This window comes from Serinus canaria, chromosome 2, assembly GCF_022539315.1.
Source record: "Serinus canaria isolate serCan28SL12 chromosome 2, serCan2020, whole genome shotgun sequence".
In the NCBI taxonomy this organism is placed as follows: domain Eukaryota; kingdom Metazoa; phylum Chordata; class Aves; order Passeriformes; family Fringillidae; genus Serinus; species Serinus canaria.
In genome coordinates, this window is record NC_066315.1 from 72,134,888 (window position 1) to 72,151,322 (window position 16,435).

The following is a 16,435-nucleotide window of genomic DNA, read 5'->3' on the forward strand; positions in this document are numbered from 1 at the left end:
ATCTCAGAAATTTTTAAAAGATACTATATATACATGTTCTACAAATTTATTTATGCATTTCTCAACATATTTTCTTTTTGTGGACATTTTAGGGTAAGAATAAATTCACTTAATAACTCTGTGTGCCTTCATTTTAAAAATATTGACTATTTGTCCCCTGAATAATTGCTGTATTGGTGATTACTTACAAAAAACATTTACAGCTCTGCACATTGAATAGATTGGTCGTAAAAAATTATATTCTAAATAATTTATTTTTTCAATTTCCCAATCTAGGAGAAATGATCTTGCTTTATAAACAAACCAGAAATACATATAGCAGAGCACTATAAAATCAGTATCATTTTTTTTTTTCTAGAATAAGTCTTTATAAATATAGCTACAGTGACATGCTTACAGCTCAGTAAGTTGATCATTCAGGATACTTACTTTATCACAGGTGACAATAAAAGATAGTTAGCTTCACACAATCAACCATGTGCTTTGAATCAATAGTTACAATGTGATAAAGAGAAATATTGTTCATGTAAGTTGAAGATATTATAAATCCTTTTGTATTAATATAAAATCTTTTCTATAGAAACTTGCTTAATAGCTCAAATAAGATGTTTGCCATTTGTGAGATGTCTTTGCATAAGCTAAACTTCAAAAAAGACCCCTATTGAAATGCTACAACTACAGATAGCAATGGATTTTTCTCTATCTTCTGGGTTTTATGATTCAAAATCCATATCTCAGGTGGGGTCCTGTGTGGGTTTGAAAGCAAAGTTTTAAAGGGGGGGGGGTGTCAATGGGAAAATTAGGAAATTTCTTTGTGTTAAATGCCTTGACTTAGCAGTTAGGGAAAAAAGTAAGCAGGTGGAATGCCACTCTGAACAGATCAAGAGCATTTTGAGAACTGAATCTAGTTGAAAAAAAATTGTACATGTATCTAGAGAACACTTTGGAATATTTTTTCTATATATACTGTTTGGAATAATAATAACATCCATGCATTACTATTCATTATCATATTATAGCCAGCAAAAAGGGAATGACAGCACAACCATTCTGGCTGAACATGCTGGATAAATGCTTTTGAAATTGCTTCACAGGACCTGTTGATGTCTTCTGCTTGCCTTTCAGTCATCATTGTGTAGCCTTTATAACCTAGATAAGAGAGGGCATGTTCTCATCGAATTATACGAAGTTATCCTTACAGTAATGAGAGCAAACTGCAGTGTAAGTCTCTGAAACAATCTTGCTCAGGGTAATACTCTTCCTGGAGTCACTTTTATCAACATTTAGTTGATAGTGCAGGCAAGGGTTCAGAAAGCAGGAAGCCCTAGTGAGGCAGAGCCCAGCTCCATCTCTTCATAGCCTGCTTTCAATAGTGGCCATTAGAAGGATCATTTATATATTTCACTTAAATAATGTTTCAAATTTTAGTGAGGTCTCAGATGCTTTTAGATGTTTAACCTTTGTAGTCAAGAGTCCTGTGTGATTTTTTTATTTCTGTTTGTTTTTCTAGTCCAGTTTTGAACCATACTGTCAGCTTCTACTACATGATCTGGGACTGAGTTCCACATCTTAACTATGCATTGACTTCCCCTTGTTTTGGACTGTGGGCCTGTTGTGTGTGCTGACTTCTCACACCTGTGTTTGGAAACACAGTGAACATTCCATTCATATTCAACCTCTCTATTTATAATTTGGTGTTCCTACACAATTTGTCACTCAGTCCTGTATCTTGCAGGCTCAAGAAGCCCCATGAATCCAGTTTTTCCTTATATGAACTGTTAATAGCTTTTCTCACCATTGCTGACCATTTGTCCTTTGAGAGGACTAACAACACACATAATTTCAAGATTTGACATCTGATGGATCTGCACACTGGTAAAATTATATTTTCTCTGTATTTTCCTATTTTATTTTTTTTCTTAATAGCTTGTAACATTGCATATTTTCACCTGTATTGAACTTAGGTTTTCTAGTCATTTGACTGTACAGCTCCAAGAACATTCTCTTGCTTGATATTCCAGAAACTCTGAGGACATAATTGCACATATCAGATTGAGACTGGGTTTTGCCTTTTTTTTTCCTCCAGTGTGTTGCACTGTATCAATAGTGAATTTTGACCTATTTTTGTCCATAAAATAGTATGAATGTCATCTTTGCAATTCTTTGCAATCAACATTTGCCTGCTCTATTGTGATTGGTGTTATATGCTAACAGCCTTTGCTACTTCCCTGATTGTTCCATATCAGTTAGGAACTTAATACTGAGCACACCTCATGTGATTCCACCAATGTCTTTCCTGTGTCATGGAAAACTTTTTTGTGACTTTTATCTTTCAACCAGTTTAATCCCTGTGAAATTTTGTTATTCCTTGGCCATTTTGCTTCTCCAAGAATTACTGATGATAAATCATGTTGAAAACTACTTGGAAGTCCGAGGAGACTGTAGCAAGTGCCTTTTCCTTACTCATGCACTAGCTCTTTCAAGGAACTCCGTCAGGTCTTTAATGTCTTTGATGTGTCTTACAAAGAACATGTTGAATGATTCTCAGTGTATAGTATCCATACACTGAATTCTGTTTCTTATTATAGTTTCTAACAATTTTCCTGGCAAAGGCATCAAAGATAATGGTCAGTAGATTCACAGGACTCCAGGAAAAAAAAGCTTAACAGATGTCATCTTCCAGCCTGCTGGTGCTTGGAAGGAATTAAGGGAGAGGTTTTGCACCAAAGCAGAAGCTCATTGTTTCAAACTCAGTTTTTTCTAGAAGTGTCAGATAGGACTAATTTATTAATCCCTACTCTTTTCTATTAACTTTGTGTTTGTTTCTTCTTTCTTTTGTTCTTTTTTTTACTCCTTGTGATATTGTGCATCTTCCTATGTTACAAGCTCTCCAAATAAAAAAGCTCCAACTGGGTTTCTAATATGTTACATTGAAAAAAAGGAAAAGTTAAACAGTTGAAAATAGATGAATCCAAGGAAAAATAACTAAAATCACAATCATAATAAACAAAACAAGTGTGAAAATGGAAATCAACAGGCCATGGTTTATGTCCCAGATGAAGACTTAAATAATAAAGAAAAAAATCCTCTAGCAATTTGGGTATCTCTAATTTGAAACTGCTACCAGTAAAAAAGCTTCTTAAAACCAATGGTAAATGAGCTTTCACATTCCAGCTGTCACATCCACCTCCCTCTGGGGGATCAAATGAGGCAATCACACCTTCTGTATACCATTCCAGGAAGAACCATTAGGTAACTCACAAGGAAAGGCATGGCTGATATGCTGAAATGATGTTGGCTAAATCTCACATTCATGAGTTGAACATGGAACCTCTCCTGTCTTATTCCAGTCTTGTCACCTTTTTTTTTTCAGCCTTTTAATATTTTCCTTCTTTCTTTTTTTTTTTTCTTTTCTTTTTTTTTTTTTCTGTTTAATTGCATCTAATACATTCAGTCAGAACTACTGTGAGCTGTGACCAGCAAAACAGCTACAGGCTCCATCCTAGTCAACCTGACCGGGATATAATTTTGCTTATGGCTGCTGAAGTGAGGAGAGGCTGGTGGCTGCCAGCAAGGTTACAAACAGCAGAGAGCATTACAGATGCAAAAGCCATTTTGCTTGTCTTTTTATTTTGCTTCCTGCACTTTCTTGTATATTTTTCTTCGCAGCAACTTTTTTTTTTTGCCACCACAAATCCAGTTCATTTCACCTTACTTTGCCTTAAAAAGGACAGTTGCTTTCATCTTCACCTCTAGTACACCACCTAACTGTTTTCCCCTTGGCAATTTCTCAGAAATAGTGAGGGAAAGAAATCAAAAAAACACTGTCAAAATGAAGACTAAAATATCTTGTATTTCAAGCTTTATTATTTTTCATATCTTTCACTGCACTCTAAGAAGAGCCTAATAAGAATCTCAGAACCTGCTGAGTCCTGTATTAAAATCTGTGAATTCTAACAGTCTATTGTTGAATGTCAACGTTGTCTTTGCACCTTTGTTTGACACCCTGGGCAAAAGTATTTCACCAAAGTCTGCAGAGTTCCTCACGCTCTTCTTTACTCTGGATAGAAATCCCACTTCATTGTCAAGAAACAAACATTTAGAGGCTGACTGTTTTCAGTAGCTGCTGCTTGTTTAGATGTGACTCTGTCACTCATTTAGAACAGAATTTATGGACACAGGAAGCAATAGTCTAAGAAGGAAATGTGTCCTTGGTTGGATATTGTAGGAAAGTTTCTCAGCGAACTCACCACCTAATTACAGAAAAGCAAGCCAAAATCAAAAGCATAACAAACAGGTGGAGAGGAAGGATGAAAAAAACCCACAGCAAGAGCATATTTGTTTTACTGCTAGACTTATTGGAATTCTGAAATAAATGACAGCTTATGTGCTGGAGTGAGGGCAAGCAGCTGTTCTGTTAATTTTGCTTCTTCCCATGTGTGATAGTCCTAACAGTATTGCATTGGAAACACAAGAGGTAGAGGTAGGAATGTCAGAGAAAACACTTCTTTTTTTCCCTGTTGTTCTTTTGTCCCTGTTAAAGAACCATCATGAAATGCTTTACTGTTTCCTCTGGTGACAGAGAGAAAGATGGAATCTAAATGTAGAAGTAAAGTGAAGTATAAGCTATTGTTTAATTAGATGTTCTTACTGTGCAAAGTTTAAAAATTACAGGATTAAGGAGACTTGAATACTTTAGACAAGATTTTTTCCTTCTTTAATTGGGATTTTTGGATACCTGTAAAGTTCTGTCTCATGATAGTAATTCACAATATAAATGTTGTTTATATTTTTTTTTTTTATATTTTAAATACTTGTGATGCAGAAAAAATACTCATTTTATGGATGGAGGACACATGTAGACAGTGGATAACTAGGTTTCTCAGTCTGAGACGAAATCTGGATATGCAGATAAGGAATAAGCTCAGGAGACCTTGGGTCTTAAAACTGTTGTCCTAATCGCTTGTCCATAAGTAATTCTCTGTGTATATGACAGTAGAAGATTAAAAATGGCTGAACTGGACCAAGTCCCTGACCGGTTGCCTTTCAAGGGTGCAGTAGTAGGCACTGTGTAGAGTAGTGTTTCCCAAACACCTACACAGTTTCACACTGTGTCTCAAAGTATTTTGTAACCTGAAATACGTGAAATACCATGTAAAGATGACTTAAAAATTTAAAAGTACATTTCTTTTGTGGACAAAAGTGCCTTCATGTAATCTAATACTCAAAGTTATTACTCCAGAAAATAGCTGTGAATAATTTCATATTCACTTTTTCCGAGTCAGTCAGAATTCTGTCAATAAAAATAGTGTGCCTCCCTGGCTGCCTTTTGTCCAGTTAGAGTTCTTCTCTTTGCAATTATACACAAATCAGTGCAGTTACTCTCCTCTGTTTCTCCTCCAGTCCAGCTACATCCTTCCTGTGCTGGGGGAGCCAGCCCTGCACTCAGTATGCATGGTGTGACCACATGATGGGTTTGTAGTGGTGGTTTATGCTCCACTGCATTCCTAATAATCCCTGTTAGTCTGTTTGCTCTCTTCCCCCCACCACCAATAATGCAAATACAGGAGAGATAAGGAAGCAAACAAGCAAGAAACCCCGCCAGGGGTTTTTGGACTGTTTTGTCATTTAAAAGGATTCATGATACTTTACTATGTTTGGTAATTGTTCCAAGTAAGAACAAAAAATAATATACAATAACTTCCTAAGAAAGAGAAATTTAAAATCATCAATTTCTTTCTTGGATCTCTTCATTGTGAGTGAGGTGAGCTGCTCAGAGGTCTGTAGCTTAGACCTGGAAAATTTTGGGAATGTGAAAAAGTCAGCTTAGCATGTGTTAGAATCCTCCATTAAATTAGCTTCTTCTGCTAAAGCAAATTCACTTTTAAAATTCTTTATTTTGTAAAGAACAAGAAATACTCACAGGAAAATACTGCACTAATTATTTTTTAACTAAGCACTGCAAAATATTTAGGCATATTTTCAATATGATATGTCTGATAAGTGAATCGTCTCAATAATGTGTAACATTAGAATCGACTAGATTAGGTTAGGCTAGGTTAAAAAGAACTGTTGAATTGGAAGGGACCTACAGTGATCATCTAGTCCAACTGCCTGAACTCTTCAGAACTGACTGAAAGTCTAGGAAGCCTTTTCTACTGGTTGACCATCCCCTTGGTGAAGAAATGCTTCTTAATGTCAAATCTGACCTTTCCCTTCTGCAATTTTGAACCGTTCCCACATGTCCTGTCACTGGATACCAGGGAGAAGAGGTCAGTACCTCCCTCTCGACTTATCCTTCTCAGGAAGATATAGAGGACAATGAAGTTGCTACTTAGCCTCCTTCTCTACAAACAGACCAGCAAAAAGTGCTCAGAGGACATTTTTTTTCAGCTTTTTCACCAGGTCTGTTTTCCTTTTCTGGATTCAGGTTCTTTAACAACCTTTTTAAATTCTGAGGACCCAGACAGAGCTGCACACAGTACTCAGAATGAGGCCACATCCACACTAAACATGTCAGCTTTAAAAATTATCATTTTTAAAAGCTAATTCGATACTGGAAATGCTTCAGCTGATGCCAGAAGCTCTGGTTCAGGTAAGAAATCTGTTATGTAGATGTTGCACTTCCCTTAACCTGCTTGAAGGTGTTAACAAGTATCTGCACACCTTCCCTCTCACTAAAAGCCAGCTGAGGCTCTCTACTCCATCATGATGTATTGTATCTTTCTGAACTTCCTAAACCAGCCTTTATTTCTGTATAGAACCTGGCACTGAGGACATTTTCAGGGAAGAAAGCAACATACTGCAATTAATGCAACTGTTCTGCTACTTACCCACTGTGTGCCCATTAAAGACTTGGTTAATCCCTCTCAGCTGCATAATTTCCTGTATAAAGGGCACAAAATTGACTGCCCCACACAGTTAGTGGTTCGCAATGTCTTTGAGATAATCTGATGAAAGGTGAAACTGAAGAAGAAAGGATTGGTTTTATTAGCAGTAATGTTGCAATTAGTTCATTATCCTTCTTAAGAAAGAGCTTTAAATTGTTCTCATCGTAGGAGTTGCACTTCCACACAGGTACAAGTGAAGTGCAACTATTCTGGTCTGCTGCAGCTGTGTGAATTACATCAAATGAACAGGGGAAACAAAATAAGTAGGACCTGGTTGTTATTTCAGGAAAAGGCTCATTTTCTCAAACATCAGATAATTACGAAAAATGTCATCTACTATAAATATTTTTCTATTTTTTTTTCTCTTTTTGGAAAGTTGTTTAGTAAAAGCTGTCTTCTGCAGCTCTTTATTCTGAGCTAATTGTTTTAGTAATGGCTAATCATTAACTGAATTTTCAAGTTAAGGTTATGCTATACTTTTATTCTATACATATTATATATATATAAATATTTTTTAATATAGACATTATGCATGATTAATTTTTTAAACACCAAGTCAGACAGAATACATCTGTCTGAATGAATTAGATATTTTCTTTATACTGAATCTTGGTAAAATTTCAATATGATGCAGATTATCATCCTATCTGCAATTAATGATGGGATTCTGTGAGAAAAGCTTGTGTGCTACTAAAGCTCTTTGTAAATATTTCTGGTAGCTGTTAATCTTACTGGCAAAGATGAAGTAAGAAAAAAAAATCCACAAATAAAACCTGTGCATCTCCAGGGGCACTTCTGCCTGATCTTCTACTGCAGCCTTCTGCTCAAACAGTATCACTGCATGAAAACATGTTGTGTGCTTACAAACTTTTCTAGATTCTAATATAAGAGGTAAACAATGTTCTTATTTTACTGTTGATATCTGAAGAAAATTCAGAGATCAATATCTTTTGTAATCTGGTTCACCTGATAAGAAGCATACAGGGAGCTATGAAGTACATATATTTGCTGTAAAGAGTTATATGAAGCGGATTATTCAAAATAAAAATTTAAATTTTAAAAAATAGAATTGATTTACTGGAAAATATATCTAATTCTCTGTGATAGAATGTTTTTCTTCAAGGTGCCTGATGATATTTGCTTTCTCTGTTAGCCACACAGCATTAGCCTTCTATTTACATCCTTGATGCGGATTTTAGTCCCTTACTTTTTTTAGAAATCATCCCTAATCACAGTGTGTTTGCCCAGATGGGCATACACAGTCTTATTTCAATAAACTGGTAAGCAATTTAAATGCAATAATACACAATTCAGAGTGAACATCTCACTGAACTCTTCCAGCCCTTCTGGATGCTTAGTAGGTGGCTGAGGTTCAAACTTTTCCAGGGAGATTTATTTGGGGATTAAAGGTTAAAAGATTATTTTTATATACAGATATTTGCAACTCTGCAAAAAGGTCTCTGCAACTTTTTGGTTGTAGAACTGTGATGGAAGAGGGAAAGTTTATAAATTTGATGGGGATTGTTAGTTAAAGTCCAATATATAATACACACAGGCCACAGGAGAATCTGCTAATCAGTTTATTCTATATATCTCATCCAGTTCCTTCTTCCCAGTAGTCTTGGGCTATGGCTCATTGATTGTATCTCCCCTGGGTCCTTGCTAGCCTTGCTCTCCAACCTGTGATGAATTGTCAGTGAGTCTTTGCTAGCTGACATCAAGACCGTGTGCAGATGATGTCTTAAAAAATTATTATAAAATGCTGGATTTGAAAAATCAGCCATCTCAATAGTGACTAATGAGACCCCATCACTCTTCCTGGCTGAAGTGTCCTCTGTCGAACCTCCTACTTCATTTAGTGGTCAAAGTAAATTTACCTGCATGTGGAACAATTTGTTGCTGCAATATATGTAATCAGCTGTCCAATGAACTCGGTGAAGAAAATAAATTTCCTCATAGTTATGTCCCAAAATAGAAATTTGTTAGCATTCTGTGATTTTACCAAACCAGCATGATGAATACAGCCACTCTATCACTTTCAGTCTGTGAAACTGATTGACATATTATACTATAAACAGCATAAAACCTGAAAGATTTTCCCCTTCTGACATGGTAGATATTAATGAAGGTCATTCTGGGGGTAATGTGTGAATCTGACAAGGAGTATCCAGAAAGGCTTTCTTTTATTGATTATACAAACCATATATAATATATATCCTCTGGTTAGCAACTTACATAACACTCTCTAAATGCAGTATGCTTAGCCATTTCTCAAATACTTTTGGTTTTGGCCCCATCTTTAAAATACCAGTTTAGTCAGAGTAGCAGGTATGATTTTGAATGAATTATAGGAAGCCTTTGCTTAAGCTTGTCAAGCATGTTATGTCATGGAGTGGATCAAAGGCTCATCAAATAATTTTACTGGAAATTTTAAAAAAATTAAACAAAATCTTAATAGGAATTACAACAGATAAATAAAACAGATAATTGTCCTGGAAACAGTTTCCTGGATTGAAGAAGCCATGTGCAGCTACAAACAAGCCATGTGAAAGATATCAGCAGCATCATGTCATGCACATACTTGTTGTAGACCTCGACACTAAAGGAGACCCACAGCATTTTCTGGTTGCATCTGAAGCTGAAGCCATATTTCAGTACCTAGACCTTAGAACACCATCACTGTGTAATCACTAAAAATCCAAAAACTTTTGGTTTTATTTTTCAGTGCTAACACATCAATGAAACAGTCATGACTGAAATAATTTCAGACAGTAGAATCATTAAATAATGTATTTAGAGTATGGTTAATATACAAAATTTAAAAAGAACCCTGAGATTTTTTTTTTTAGATTTAATTAAACTTAGTCATAAAAATGTGAAATTCTGAAAAGGGATTGTCTGGAATAAATCAGCTGCATTTGTACTAGGGAGAGACATATTTCCATTTTAAAATAAATGACTTACACAGAAAACCTCAAAATACTCCTCTGATTTGTTGTAGGTAAGCCTCAGCATTAGTATTATGCTTTCCAGTGGAAAGGTAAAAGCACATACTGTAACTCTGAATAACTGAAAAAATTTTCTTTATTAGTTTAGCTAGCATGATCAAGAAAGTTTTATTTTAATTAACTTGAGATTCAGAAGGATTTGAGGATTTTCAGCATTAGACTACCTCTGTTCCTGTAGAAACAGCATCTTTTATCATGCTCATTCTGTAAAAACTAATGTGATTTAATCCCTCTAGAATTTTCTTCTTTGATTATCATGAGTATTAGCATGTTCTTTAGCATTATGTGGCATCATTTCACATTCAGAGACATGTTGAAAGTAGGTGAGAAAATGAAGACACTTCACTGCTTATATGGATGATAATACTGCAAGAATTACATATTAATAACACTAATCTGTTTTACAATAGCACCTGGAAGCCCTTTCTGAAATTGGTGCCTTACTGTGTTCACAGACAAAAGATGATTCTACCTATTAGCACCCTGCAGTCTCAACACCTAAGATTCAAAAAAGCCAGGAGAAATCAGGGATTAATTCACCAGATCTCATAGATGGAAAGCTGTAGCATGGAGGTTTAGGTCTGACAGGTTTGGTTTGTTTGGATATTTTTTCCTGAGAAAGTTTTGCCACTATCCCCATGAGAGACCCCACACTGACAGAAACACTGCAGCAACTCTTTAGACACTACAGTCCCAGCGGCAGTGGGCCACAAAAGTAAAATAAACCAGCTTTTGAAAACTAATTAATGTAAAGTGGATTCGATGTCAAGCCAAAAGTGACCAATTTTCTCAACTGGAAGTTGACAAACATCATTAAAATCAAGGTGTGCATCAAAAGATTTTAATTGTATATAATCTGTGCTTGCCAGCAGAGAGAAACATTAAGGGGAGAGTTCTAATGCTACTGAAAAAACATTAATTATCTTGGCAATAGTATGACATTGAACTTAGATCAGCTATTAATTAGATTTGTAACACTTGATTTGGGGGTTAGTTCATGTGATATATGACCAAGATTTTGTAAATGACTACTGCTTTTATGTCTTCAAAAGAAGGAGGGCCTCTCATCTCTTTCTCTCTTTGGATTTCCTGATACTCTCAGGACCCTTTTGATAAGCACCAAATAGTATCAATATTTGTAGGAGCATATGGGCAATAAAAAAAATGAAAGTTTTAAAAGTACACACATTTTTCATTCCCCCATTTAGAGGGATTTCAAATTTTAGGTCCAGCCCTGTGGGTTTGAGACTTTGAACATGACCTCAGTAGAATTTGATTCCACTAATACTTTCAAGTTACTGTTGTTGCTGTTTTGGGAAGAACATCTTGAATTTTCTTATAAAGTGTATATATGTCATCAATAACTGCACACTGACAAAAATGTAGTGATAATAACTTTATTTTAGTAAAAATACAAGGCAGTTATTTAGTGTAGAACTTGCCATACTGTAAAAACATGATATTTACATTTTCATAAGGAGATAGAATATGAGAGAAGTTCCTATTCAGTTCAAAGTATAGTTCAAAGAGATTTTATTAAATCACCATACCAGAAGCTGCTCAGACTTCAGTAAGCTAACTCCAGAATAGTTTGAGGTTTTTCCATTACATACAGTTGCAAATTCGGTCTTTTTCCTGTTATCTCTTGCTTTTCTCATCTCTGCCTGTGACTGAAGGGTCTTTCCTGGTCTTTTCAGTTTTTTCACCTTTATTTTTATCCCTCTGGATATTTTTTCCCAACTATCTACAGAGAAGAGGAAAGAAAAAAAAAATATTTAGAAGAAGTAAGGTTTTATTCAGATATCAGTCTTTTAACCTCCATATCGTCTCCTTGTTACTTTTTATTCTATCTCAATTTGCTCCTTTTCCAATATTTTCTTTTTCTTCCCCTTCTTATTGCTGTGTTTTGCATTCTAGCCTTCATTCATTCTAGCCTAGATTTTTCTCTTACATGCTCTATTGCTCTGTATCTCTGAGTTACCTCTGTATTTAGGAAACACTTTAACTTCTGTTTCCAAAAGGATTCTAATTATAAAATGTACCTATGATCTGTGTCTGAGTGTTTGAGCGGCTGAGTTGTGGTGAACTGAGAAAAGGTTCTCTAAGAAGGGAAGGTTCTGCATTGGCTGATATTTTATAGCAGTTGTGAAGCAGCAAGAGTTGTTCAAATGTTTGATCTGTGCATTTGGGGGTTTAGACAAAATGCACATAGAGTTTAGTAAGGATGGTGTGGAGTAATGATATTAATAGCAATACTTACTGGAACACAAGAAAGTTCTGCATGTCTTCTCTCTGGTACTTAGAGGGATAGAAGTTTAGAAAAATATGAGACAATTCATGGTCAGTAACATTTATCAACACATGCCAAATTTTTCTTAAAAGGCTTATTTAAAGCTGCTAATGGCTTAGAATCAGACTTTCTTTCCAGCAAAAGCTCTAAAAATTGTAGCAGTCACTTCTAAGCATTTCTGGGGGAAAATTGCCATGTATTCCAATGGGATTTTTGGGCTGTGTAGTAGTGCATGTATGTGGAGGGGGATGGCACACTTTCTTGTCTATTTGAGCAAGGAAAGAGAGGTAGAGGATAAAGCCTCAAATGTGTATCCCCCAGTCAATAATACTTTCTTGACTTTAAGAGCACTGTGTATACAATGCAGCCACCTGACAGAGCCAGAAGAGTGTGCCAATGCCTTATCTCTCTGCTGAGCTCATCCAGAATGTTTGATGAAGTGCAGTCAACAAGAAAGATAACTATGAAGTTCTTCCACCCTTTCATTTCTGCAAATCCTTTGCCATGGGACTGTGTCAATCTGCAAAGAGAAATCCCCCCTCTCAAATCCCTTTGGTTTTGTGTTTTGGGTTTTTTTTTTTAAGTGCAAGATATTTTAATTTCCCTGTGGAAAAACCCCAGGCTGTTTTATATCTGGACCCAGTGTGAAATACTTTACTGATTTTAAAATTTAAGATTTCTGTGTTGGTCAGTCCAGAAAGTGACACATCTGTACTCCATTAAAATGTGCTGTGAAGACAATTAATTAAAGATGCTGACTATTTCTAAAACACCCTGCAAGTATTTTTTTGCAAACACATAAAACAGTGCCAGGTGTAGGATGAAAGGCAACATTGCTGCTTGATCCTGGCAGTGAACAGTAGGATAATGTACAGCTCAGGAACGCATTACCATTTTCAAAGACTATGATTTTCACTTCTTATCATACAAAAGAGAAACCCAAAAACCTGAAAACATAAAGCAAAGGAAGGGAAAGTGCAGAAATAATGTTAGTAAATTTATCAGCTGCCTGAAATGCTAAGTAGAGCCAAGTTAAACTTTGATAAACATAAATCATATTCGTCATAGTTGAGTCTTTGCAAACATTTTCCTTCCTTTAAGCTTGAATTTTAAACTTAAAAAATGTTTCTAATGGTGATTATCTTTTGATAAATGATGTAGGGCATGTTTTATAAGTAGATTCTGCAGTGGTCTGAATATTTGTACATGAGATATTGCAGCACAGGTGATAGAAAACTGAGTCAGAGCAGAAAGCAACAGTATTACCCATATTCTCTGTCAAAGCTGTCATCTTTTGGCCCTGGTGCTTGCTCTTCACTTTCATGGTGGACCTCTGACAGCTTTGTAACACAACTGTAGCTGAAAAGATTGATACCAGCCTTCATTTAAATAAAATAAGTTTCTTTCAGAAAAATGGTTGGAACATACTTAGGCATGAGAGGGGAAAATTCTACACTCTTTCCTCCTCACAATATTGAAAAATGGGGCATGTTGTGCAAAATCTATATGAATGATCTTTATGTTGTTTATTCTTTCTGGCTGGATATGATATAAAAGTTAGGGTTGTGTATCAAGACTTGCAAATACACATTTAAGTCCTTATTTATTCTACTGTCTAAAAGACTTTGAGGACTTTATTAAATTTTTTGTGTGAAATAAAGTTGTCTAGAAATAAAATTCAAGTAGAAAATAAAGTAAGTGAGGCAGTAACTCAGTTGTTCCTTACATTTTTTTTTCTGTTGAGTAAATAACATGATTGCAAATTAATTATTTCTAATAATGTAAAAAAAGAGATTTGCATTAGAGAGAGAACATTAATTAAGATGGAAATAATAACATTATTGAAAAAAAAAAGTTGGAATATACATCTAAATATCCAGTAGATGGAGCTTCTTACCTCTAAAATGTTTCATTTTTTCGGAGTAAATTTGACTTTAAAGCAGTTGTTGAGATGCAGTCCAAAACTAAATACAAAAATTATAACGAAGATTGTATCAAAGCCAGGTAAGACTGTGACATGATCAAAAACCTAAAGCTGCTTTTAGAAGCACATTTTACCTGCTGTCTTTTCCTCAGTGGCACATTTAATGATGCAAAAATAAGAGTATTTGATTAGGAAATACTGGACAAATAGATATTCTTATAGTTTTCTGTCTGGTTTTGTTTTATCATGGAGTTTTTTGGTTTTCATATTTATTGGTGGGTAATGTGTAGATTTGCACATTCAAGGGTTAAGCAGCCATTCCTATTAATTTCTGCAGATTTCAGTACCAGAGAGCACCAAGTAATATTTTTGAGATTGCAGAAAGACATAATGAATACTGAGTTTAATATGAGTCAGAGTAATGTTTTCAGATACTCTGCACAGAATTAATTAGCCCTAATTTCTGTTGAGGAGATATTAGAGACAAATAAAATTATACAAATTATTTTTAATGAAATATCATTTTTAATTGAAGCTAATATTTTTGAGGAAAACTTGAGATTATTTGAGAATAGGGTAATATGTTCATATTTTTACTGTAGAATGATATTTGAGCTAGCCTTTAGTTTTGATGAAGGATAACATTTACCCTGTTATATATGGGATGTTTGTCCAGAAAGCTTGGAACAGTGGCAGAAAACTGACTTCAAAGATCATTAAAGGTTTCAGCAAGGATGGACTTTGAAAACCAAGGGAAGGCAGTTGCTACACCTTCATATTTATATTCTAGGGGCATATTCAATCATTTCCTCTGAAGCATTTTGGATTCAGCTCCTGATGCTTGAAAAGATACCTCGAGCTCAGCCTGTGTTAACAGAATTCCACCTGAGGTAGACAAAAGGCTGAAGACCTTAGTGTCAAGTGTCTGTAGCAGTCAGACCTAGACACTGGTAGGTATTTGAATTTGGTGATGGTTGATAAAAAAAGGCAGTAAAAATTCTCAGGGTTTATGTTGCTGCTGTGAGTGATTTTACATTAATATTGCACAAGTATCTGTGAAATCTGGTACTTTTGGAATAGCAGGATATATAATTCGAGGTCTAATTGAAATAAATCTTTAATACCTTAGGACTTCTGTATATATCAGCAAAGGTTTCATTCTGTCCTACTCAAAAAGATAGAAGTCACAGGACACAATATGAGACCTTTATTAATAATGCAGATTTGCACTGGATAACTGGAGAGAGGCAGTGTCTATTAGCTGGGATGAAGTGTGTCTTTGAATCTTGTGAAATAGTGCAGTTCAGATTAGCAAAGTGATTTTCAGTTTGTCTGTGCCTATCAGCATAGATGTGTCTTAACCTCTTTCTGGATTTTAGGGCAGATGATTTCAGTAAATAATGACAAATTATCTCTGACTTTTTCCCCCTCCCTGAGTTTCTTGTTCATACACTGTGTTTTCACACAGGACCACAAAACAGGAAAAGATTTAAAACTGCATTAAAAAATCAGGTTTTCTGTAGGACTCCATTTCACAAACATGCTTCTCTTTGTATTAATTCTCATCTGATTCTTACTGCCTTTAATGTTGCTTTTTCTGAATTGTTAAATCCCACCACAAGATATAGGAATTCCTCCTGTCCCTTCCCAAAAAGATGTTTTTCCCTTTCTCTAGGGAAAATGGTAACTCTTCTCTCTGTATTTTCTTTTCTTCTTTCTATTCTTTGCTATCTCCAGAGACAACTGTTTCTGCATTGGTGGAAAATCTGTTTCAGTCGATTCCCATAGGGCAGACTGGCACCTTGAGAAAAAACCCCTCTGGGTTTCTGTTCTTTGTGCAAGGCCAGGGAAACACAGAGGGAGGCTGTGCTTGCTGAGCTCCCTGACAGCAGAAGCCAGGGAAAGATGCTGCGAGGAGTCTCCCTTGTTCTGGTGCTGTTGGCTGAATGGGTAGTTGGACACAGTGGGCAGCATAGGGATTAGGTTCAGCAAAGAAAGTCGGGGAGGCTGAAGGGAAGACACTTCTGGAGTCTCTTGAGGTCAGCAACAGGGGCATAGATGTTCATGCCAAGCAGACATGAGACTTCTCATCTCTAATTCCTGATCCTTCGTGGCCCTTTATAACAGTGTTGGCAGAAATCGACAGACAGCCTTTGAAGTGTGCAGAGGAAGATGCAAGATAGAGAGAAAAGAGAGCTGGACTTGTCAGCTGGAGCTGGAAATGCCGTGCAAGCTTTCAGGGATCCCTGAGGCCGCTGCTTTCAAATCCGTGAAAGAGCAGCTCTATGTGAGAGAACAGGGGCTCGTTGTACTCCAGAGTGGG